Raw genomic sequence first — 10,098 nt, 5'->3', positions numbered from 1 at the left:
ACCACTGGTTGGGAACCACAAAAACCCTAGTTTATGCAAAAATACCCTTGGGTGGTGGACAATCTGTTTTTAAACAATCGAAAGGTTACATTTAATGATCATGAAAAAGTCTGCAAAAAAAAAGAAATTTGCATTTTATTCATCCCCAATATTTGCGGTATTTCTGAAATTTCACAAATATGTCAAAAAATTCGCATATAAAGAGCATATTCACAATGACCTTATTTGTGATAGTCGTTTCAGAGTGTGAATTTCAAGAAACTTTACAACATATTATATGTGCAGATCACCCCTTATTTGCAGATTTTCTTGAGGATTAGTTACTTAAAGGAGATCCATATGGTTCTATGCGAACTTCATACTAAATAAGAGAGTTTAGTGGACTATTTGCAAAGTTTTAACAAGTTTCAATTACAGAAAGTTCATAGATTTGATTATGAAAACTTTGTATAATATATGCAAGTTAGTTTGCCATGTTTCAGCTACAAAGTTGGCAGATATGGTTATGCAAACTTTGTGCAATATATACAAAGTTAGTTTGCGAAGTTTTTGTAGGTTTTAGTTATAAGAAGTTTACATATATGGTTATGTGAATGTCGTACTATACATGTGAATTTAGTAGAATATTTGTGAAGTTTCTAGGTTTCAGTTACAATAAGTTTGCGGATATAATTATGCAAACTTCTTAAGGTTCACAAAAAAAATTGTGTGAATCTACATTTTAGTGAGAGTTTGCAATGCACGAAGAGTGCATCGATATATTATGCAAGGATTTTGCTTGTACAAAAGTTAAAATAGCATTTTAGAAAACTTGTCATTTTTGTCGTATAATATGATAATTTTCTGTTATATCAATTTGTATCAAAGCAAGATCCTTCTCTCGTTTCAACTGGGAGACGATCCTATCATATTCCAAATACATCAAGCATTGAATTCAGGGAACAACATCAATGATCATGGCCTACAACTGTCTGACAATCCACTCAAATCAATGACCTGCTTGGTCATTAAACATGAAAGCCATGTGGATGCCAGATTCGACAACAAAAGCACATGTAGTGGCCACCAACTATTATAAAAAATTACCTCCTACACTTGAACAATTTGATCAAAGTTTCTATGGATTTGCAGCCATTTCAAGTGGACCATCATATGCAAGAACACTACATGCTGCCAAAAATCCTCAAGATAAGGCCAAAGGCCTAGCACAAGCATCGTCCGAACAATGGATGGACCCACACCTACTAACCAAAGCTTCTCTATTGACCCCTACTCTACCACTACCATTGAAAGGGTTTCATTTCCTTATCTCGTCCACCTTCTACCCAAATTTGATTAGGGAGAGAAGCATTGCCACTTAGAACTTGGTCCACAACCTTTCATTAGCCAGTCTCGATGGAGGTCAACCTCTCTCACTAGTTGGATCCCTGCTAGTCGCCACTGCTAATCTGGTGGAGGTTGGTGGGCTTCCTAATGCTAACCCATCTTCCTCAATCTCTTTACCTTCTCCTTTGACTGCCACTTATCTCCCTTCTCTCTCAGATGTTGTCGGCCATCACAGACCACCTGCCACCTTGGCTGTTGAAAGTAATCTTTATCTCAGCCTCACCTGTCGCCCCTTTCTCTCACTCATCTTCTTACTCGGTCAGCCATGACAAGCTTTCAGTCGGCAGGGATCCTGCTCGATGGTGGCCACCCTAAACTGACGAGAGGCCTGACCACCTTAGACTTGTGTAGCACCTAAATTTTGACCTAGTTGTCTTGTGTCAATTGTCATATTTTGAAAAGCCAATTGTCCTGAGTCTTTTCGATATAATCTAAACTTTCACTATATCTTTAACCTACAAAACAATATCCTCATGGATTTATCCAAAAAAAAGTTCAAAGTCTTATCTTTCCAACGTAATAAAATCAAGTCATCTCGATATCGAGATACAAAGTTATAGCCAAAATAAATCGATTTGTTTGGCCGAAAAACCTATTTTCGGGTAAGATCTATTTTGAGTCTTATTTAACTCTCAAATTGATCAAATTTAGTTTTTCACTAAGAAGATGATTTAAATTAGTAAATGTTAGCTTTTCAATGCACCAAACCACGTCTCAAGAGGATGCATGGTTAGGGAGTTGTGATCAAAACAAGTTAGCATGTCAGAGCAATTTTGCTTGTTCTATCTGACGACAAGTTAGAAAATCAGACTTATTGTTAGATAGTGTTGTACATGTTGTTAGACACACTTGAATTGTTGTTAAACAAGATGAATTATTATCGGACAAGGGTTCAAAACTTTGACTTCTTGTCGAACTACGCCACTTGTCATTTGATATTTTTGAGTTGTCGTTAGACAGAGTCATATAACAAGTTCATAAGTCTGACTTGTCTTTAGACAAGAAGTTGCTCATTTTGGCCCGAAACACGTGTGGAAACAAGGATAAGGCATACCCCACCTTCAAAAAACCGCAAAACTTCATGGTTAATTCTTTTTTAAACAAAAAATAATCTCACCTACTGCCTTAAACCTATTTTACCTAATTACTAAAATACCCTTCAAGATAAGCCACCTCAAATGACCAACCAATGAAATTAGATCTGGATATCTATACCCAAAATTCATAGAAACTAAATCTTGGATATGCGATCCAATGTCTAGGATCTGCCTCAAACTCTATAAATAAGGACCTACCCCTGTTGTGAGAGAGAGAGAGATAGAGTAGACCAAAATAAGGACATCCTGTTGCACTAAGCCTAGCTTAGCCCAACTTTCTTCTTGTCCTCAGCTCATCTAGCATGTTTGACTTAGTTCTAGGTCCTTTGTCATAGCCTACTAGGTCCATTCTGCTGAACCAATGTTCATAGAGCCCTAACCCTACAAAAAACTCTGTCAGAATCGTGTCATGCTTGCTGAATCATCTAAGAAGGCTACCTAAGCCCGTGGTGAGCACTCTTTCTCTTCGATTCTTCTTTATTTATTTTATTTCATTCATCATTTTAGTTCAGTTTTATCTTACGTCTCACATTTCATTGTGTTTTTTGTATTTTTTTCCAAGCTTTAGTGGTGTATAACAACACCAGATTCTCATTTCTTATTCTCAGGAGCTCGTTAGACAGTTCACATAATCCGAATACGTAAAGATCCAATCCAAGGAGCTACGATAATTGGAGTTGATCTCTCACCGCTTGGAGAGGAAAGACATTCTCTACACTTTTGCAAAATCTGATTTTGAAACCTTGTTTATTTTTTTAAACCTATTTTTAGTGAAAAATCAGCGCATCCACAACCAGCAAGATGCCTGACCACCGGCTAGCGGCTCCGCCGAAGCATCCCCAAAGTGGGCAGGTGAGAGAGGGTGCACAAACCTCTCTACCCCTTTCCAAAACCAATAGAGAGTGAAAGAGGGTGGGTTGGAACCAGCTCTGTTTTGAACCAATTCTCATCTACTCATTCTTTTTTTTTTTAATCTTGAACCAGTACCAGAAACTGGTTTTAGTGTTTTAAACCGATTCCCAACCCAACCCCATGCCCAAAAACTTCTATATTGGATCCAAACTCAGCTCAAAACCCATTACAACCACCCCAATTTGATTCAAAACCCTATTTAAACCAAATGAATCCTACCTATAGCCATCCATCTACTTACCCAACTCAGTTGGATTCTATCCAAAACCACCCCTACATGTCCAAGCTCCAACTCAATCCATGATCCAAACATGACCCAAATCCAAAACCAAACCCAAGCTTCTTTAAAGAAGTCAGAGGCCCCAGGATCCACTTCTATCAAGATCCAAAGACAAAAAAAGCTGATCCAATTCATGAATTTAAGATTAGAGAAATCTTCTTTAAAAGGATGAGAGATCCTGTTGTTTCTTACTTTTTCCAGCTTTCCTTAGATGATTGGCAGAGATATTCATAGTTTGGTGGATTTTCTTTGTAAATTCGAGATCAGTTTTACATAAAAAATCTACTGCTTACAAGTTTGAAATAATTATTTAGTTTGTAAAAATGAGCAAGTTTAAGCTTGGCTTAGAAGGTTTAGTGTCCAAATTTTATTGTTTTTAATTTTTAAAAATTATAATTTTGTAAATGAGCTTGCTCGTGCTTAGCTGGTTTAGCTAGGGCTTTTCATGAGCTCAAGCTCTGCTTGGCTCGACACAAGAAACAAGCCAAGCTTGAACGGTTGCTGGTTGCATTGCAACAACTAATAATTTGAAATTTCACCCATCCCACAATTTGCATATAACCATTCTGGTTTTTATAATAGGATGGTTGGACTGGGCGAGGATCGCTAAGATAACTTCATTAACATCCACCTTTAATTTTAACCCCTTAGTGTTGGTAACGTCAAAACTTAGTTTTTTTTTTGTCTGAAAGGCAAGTTGAGGGATTAGGTAGGCCCCTGCCAGTTATACAACTATACCATTGGGTTTTTAACGAGGGATGTCCTAACACAAGGCACTAGCTGCTCCTGTTAAACAATCGGAGCAACAATTGGTAACTCAAATTTACATTTTATAACACTAGGGGCATGTTTGGAAGCGAGAAAGATGTAGAAAAAGTGGCAAAATGAAAAATTCATACAGATTTTCTACCCTTGTGAACGAGAGACTATACTTTTTGATAAGAAACATTCGTTTCGCGAGAGGGGGTGGAGGAATGTTTCCTAGAAAATTTATTTTTACACTCCCCGTCACCCATCTCACCATATATCACAACCACCCACCATCTCACCATTGGGGCTTTTCCTGCACGGAAATACCGACCACTGTTCATCGGATAACCATACACGATCTTCAGTTTCCAGGCACTGTTGAGGCCTCTAGGTATGCTTTCCTCACACAAATAGGATTTATCTGATTTGATCATTGTGCTGCATTTCTGTTTTGGTTATGATTCATCATCAAGGGTTTTTTTTATGTGTAAATCATTTTTCTCTTTCTGTTCGATCCCAAGCCCTAATATAGGAGGAGGGTTGTGGTAGGCCAGTGACAGCCAACATAAAAACTTAGTCACACCCTTTGAATATGAACCAATATGAGAATTTCGTTGAGGCATTTCCTACTGAGCGACGCGGTGTACTCTATAGGCCGGGAGGCAGTGATAAATGACCAAGGGTTGCTAGGTCATCGCCCAGGAGCGTCGGGTCACACTGGTGCCCGAGTGTGGTGTCAAATAGGCAAGGGTTCCCTCACTTTGTTGGACGGGTGAAGGTAAAGACGATAGTTCAAGACCATAAAATTAGGTTAGCCACTTGGAACATCGGGTCTTTAACTGGTAAGTTGGTAGAGTTAGTAGATGTTATGTGTAGGAGAAAGATTGATATTAATTTTATGTTTACAAGAGACCAAATGGGTAGGTGAGAAGGCAAAAGTGACAGACCCTTGAGGATATAAGATTTGATATACAAGAATAAATAGGAATAGGAATGGAGTAAGGATTGTTATTAGTCGTGAGTTTATAGATAATGTAGTTGAGGTCCGTAGGAAGGGTGATAGGAATTTACTTATTAAATTAGTATTAGGTATGAATATCATTAATATTATTAGTGTTTATGCACCTCAAGTAGGTTTAGATGATTCCATTAAGCGTCAATTTTGGAAAGATTTAGACGGAGTAGTACAAGAGATATCTCATGGAGATAAGATTTTCATCGGTAGTGACCTTAATGGACATATAAGCATTAGTAGGGATGGATTTGAGAGTATCCATGGAGGCTATGGTATAGGAGAAATAAACGAAAGTGGAGAAATGATTTTAGATTTTGGTTTGTCCTATGATATGATCTTAGCCAACACTTGGTTTAGAAAGAGGGAGTCTCACCTAGTAACATTTAAAAGTGAGGTTAATACGAGTCAGATAGATTTTTTTCTACTTAAAAAGAGAGATAGGGGTTGTTGCATCGATTGTAAGGTTATACCAGGAGAAAGTGTAACTACACAACATAGAGTCTTAATTTTAGATTTTAGAATTAGAAAATGCCGCAAAAGGGATAGACATAAGATAGATCCTAGAATCAAGTGGTGGGCACTGAAAGGAGCTTAACAAAGAATGTTTGTAGAGCAAGTAGTTAAGGAAGCTGATTGGTGTCTCGAGGAGGATTCAGAATCAATGTGGAATAAGATAGCGGGTTGCATAAGAAAGGTGGCTAAGGAGGTATTGGGTGAGTCTAAAGGCGGTGCACTGCTAGGTAAGGATACATCATGGTGGAACGAGGATGTAAAATTAGCTATTAAGGTTAAAAGAGAGTCTTATAAAAATCTAAGTAAAAGTCATGATAATGAGAATTTGGAAAAATATATGATAGCAAAGAAGGAAGCTAAGAAATTAGTTCAAAATGCGACAGATAAGGTATATAAGGAGGTTTATGATAAGTTGGATACCAAAGAGGGAGAGAAAGATATTTATAGGCTTGCAAAGCTAAGAGATAGGAAATCGAGGGATCTGGGTATGGTTAGATGCATCAAAGATGAAACTCAAAGGGTTTTAGTGAAAGATGAGGAGATTAAGGAGAGATGGAAAGATTATTTTGATAAACTTTTTAATGGAAGTCATGCTCATGATTTTGGAGACTTCTACATTCCTTCTCATGAGATGAATTGTGACTTCATGCGCAAGATTCAAAATAAAGAAATTACAGAGGCTTTAAAGAAAATGAAATCAAGAAAGTCAGTTGGACCAGATGGTATACCTATCGAGGCTTGGAAATGCTTGGGTGAGAATGATTTAGAATGGTTGACAAATCTTTTTAACAAGATTTGGCAGATAAATAAGATGCCTAAGGAGTGGAGGAAGAGTACTTTGGTGCCTTTATATAAAAATAAGGGTGACATACAAGATTGCACAAATTATCGTGGTATAAAACTCATGAGTCATACTATGAAACTTTGAGAGAGAGTGATTGAACATAGGTTGAGGAAGGTTGTCATGATATCAGAGAATCAATTTGGTTTTATGCCTGAAAGATCAACTATGGAAGCTATACATCTTTTTAGACAAATTATTGAGAGATATAAAGAGAGGAACAAAGATTTGCATATGGTTTTTATTGATTTAGAGAAGACATACGATAGAGTACCTAGGGATGTTCTCTGGTGGACAATGATGAAAAAGGTGTTTCTCTAAAGTACATTAGTATAATTAAAGATATGTACGAAGAAGTGGTAACCAATATCCGCACTTGTGGAGGGGTGACAAACAATTTTCCTATAACAATTGGGTTACATCAAGGATCTACATTAAGCCCTTTCCTATTTGCTATAGTGATGGATGAGCTTACGAAATCAATTCAAGAAAATGTGTCGTGGTGTATGTTGTTTACTGATGATATTGTTTTGATTGATGAGTCTAGAGCTGGGGTTAATGCTAAATTAGAATTATGGAGACAGACATTGGAAGCAAGATGTTTTACGTTGAGTAAGAGTAAGACAGAATATATGGAATGTCGGTTTAGTAAGCAACGCAGTAGTGATGAGAGTGTAGTGAAGCTTGGTGAGCAAGAAATATCGGTGGATGACTGTTTCAAATATTTGGGATCTATCATTCAAAATGATGGAGATGTAAACCATAGGATAAAGGTTGGGTGGATAAAATGGAAAAGTGCAACTGGAGTGTTGTGTGATCGTAGAACGCCATTGCGGTTGAAGGGAAAGTTTTATAGGACGACAATTAGGCATGTTTTATTATATGGTACGGAATGTTGGGCTGCCAAGAGACATCATATTCAAAAAATGAGTGTAGCTGAGATGCGTATGCTTCGATGGATGTGTAGAAATACAATAAAAGATAAGATTTGAAACGAGGAGATACATAAGAAGGTAGGCGTTGCATCCATTGAAAATAAGATGAGAGAAAATCGTTTCGGTGGTTTGGACATATTCGACGAAGGCCTAATGATGCTCCAGTTAGAAGGATGGACAAAGAGAAAAATATATTAGTCAAAAGAGGTCGAGGTAGGCCTAAGAAGACTTGGATGGAGATGATAGGAAAGGATATGAAGGCTTTGAACCTCACCGAGGACATGGCATTGGATAAAAATGATTGGAGGAGAAGGATTCATGTGGAGGACCCAAAATGATTTTCTTTTTTGGTTCATATCGCCGACCCCAATTGTTTTGGGATGAAGGCGTAGTTGTTGTTGTTGTAAAGTCCTAACACAAGGTGACATGCACTCAAATTTAAAATTTATAACACTAGGGGCACATTTGAAAGTGAGAAAGATATAAAAAAAGTGATGCAAAATTAAAAAATCCGTAGAGTTTTTTCTACCCTTACAAACGACAGAGACTTTTTCGTTGGGAGAGTTTTTCTAAAAATTACACTTTTTGATAAAAAATATTTATCCATAGGAAGGGGTGGATGAATGTTTCTTACCATACTCCCACCACTCATCTCACCGTATCTCACCATCACCCACCCTCTCACCATTAGGTTTTGAACTAGCAACGTCCCAACACAAGGTGACATGCACTAGATGCCCCTATTAAACAACCGGAGCAACAATTGGTAACTAAAATTTAAATTTTATAACATTAGGGGCATGTTTGGAAGCCAGAAAGATTTAAAAAAAAATTGATGCAAAATGAAAAATTCGTCCATGAGAGGGGGTGGATGAATGTTCCTTATCAAGAGAGTTTATTTTTATACTCCCCACCACCTATCTCACTCGCCACCACCCACCATCTTACCATCACCCTCCTCCTCCTCTTTCTCATTTTTTCACATTTTTCACTATATTTTTCTCATGCTACACAAACTAGCCAAAAACTTTCTTTTGAAAAACTTCTGGTATAAAAAACTTTCATAGGCAAAACTTTACAGTTTTTATCTCTTCCAAACGTGCCCTAGATCCACTGAAAAAGTAAGAAACAAGGATTGAACGTGTAAAAAAGAAAAGAAAAAAACTCATATGAATCATATTTGATTTAGATTTGGATTAAGAAATAAAATCCTATAGGATAATTACAAAATTTCATTTTAAGTTCCGTATATGACTAGAATTTCTAATTCGAGGTCAAACCGTATGCAACCGGATCCATTTCCAACCCTAGTCAACCCCTCTCTTCTGGTCTTCATCACTGCTCCAAAGAAATGAGATTGGAGATGGTTTTTAAGACATTCCTTACAAATAACTGGGGATTTCTTGTTTACTTAGCCAACCCCAGAGAGAGAGATTTCCTCTGGCAACTCAGACGTCATTTAAAAATGGTCAAGCCCATTTTGAGAAACCGGACAACAAAAGGGACACCGGAGAGATTTGAAAATTGAATTCTTTTTTATTCCAACGGCTAGTCTTCTTAGAGAAGCAAGAGAAACGTTCAGTTGCCTCTAATTCCCCCAACCCTCTCTCTCTCTCTCTCTCTCTCTCTCTCTCTCTCTCTCTCTCTCTCTCTCTCTGTTTCTTCGGTTACCCCTTCGTCTCTCTTCCGACCACCAATGATGGCTGCGTCTACAGATCCATCCACTTGCCAGGAAACATGTTTTCCTTCACACCCACGTAAGAAAATCCGGATAATAGCAAAAATTCGGGATTTTCTCAGCCAGGAGCTCGAGTCATGTGATGGGCACCCTTCGTCTTGCATTTCTTTTGAAGACCCAATTGAGAAATCCAAAGAACAAATCAGCATTTGCACCTCCGATCGAGAAACTGGGTAATTTTCCGGATACCCAGATGCTTTGACAACGCAATTTATCTTTCTTCTTCGGGAATGATTCTTGATGATGTTTCATTTTCTTTTTTCGCAGTAAGAGCGAGACATTCAATTTGGATTGTTGCTACGGGAAGGATGAGGAGATGGGTTCAGTTTTCTCAAAAGAAATTGCGCCTCTTGTTTCCGGTGTCTTCGACGGTTTTGATTCGACTGTATTTTTCTATGGAGGAAAAACGAGCGGGAAGAATGCTATTATACAGGTAATGTTGATGGCCATTCTATTAGCTAGTTTGTAGAGACATCTTTCTTTTCTTGACAATTTCTTGATGTGGTGGGCAATTCTCAGCGTTTAGTACCACTATTAGCTAATTTGTTGAGACAACCATCTTTCTTTTTCTTGGCAATTTCTTGATGTGCTGGTGATTCTCAGGGTTTAATACCACTGTCAGTGGCTGAAA

Source organism: Nuphar pumila, chromosome 13, assembly GCF_984573655.1.
Source record: "Nuphar pumila chromosome 13, dmNupPumi1.hap1.1, whole genome shotgun sequence".
Lineage (NCBI taxonomy): Eukaryota > Viridiplantae > Streptophyta > Magnoliopsida > Nymphaeales > Nymphaeaceae > Nuphar > Nuphar pumila.
The sequence above is the reverse complement of the archived record's forward strand: the minus strand, read 5'-3'. Positions refer to the sequence as shown.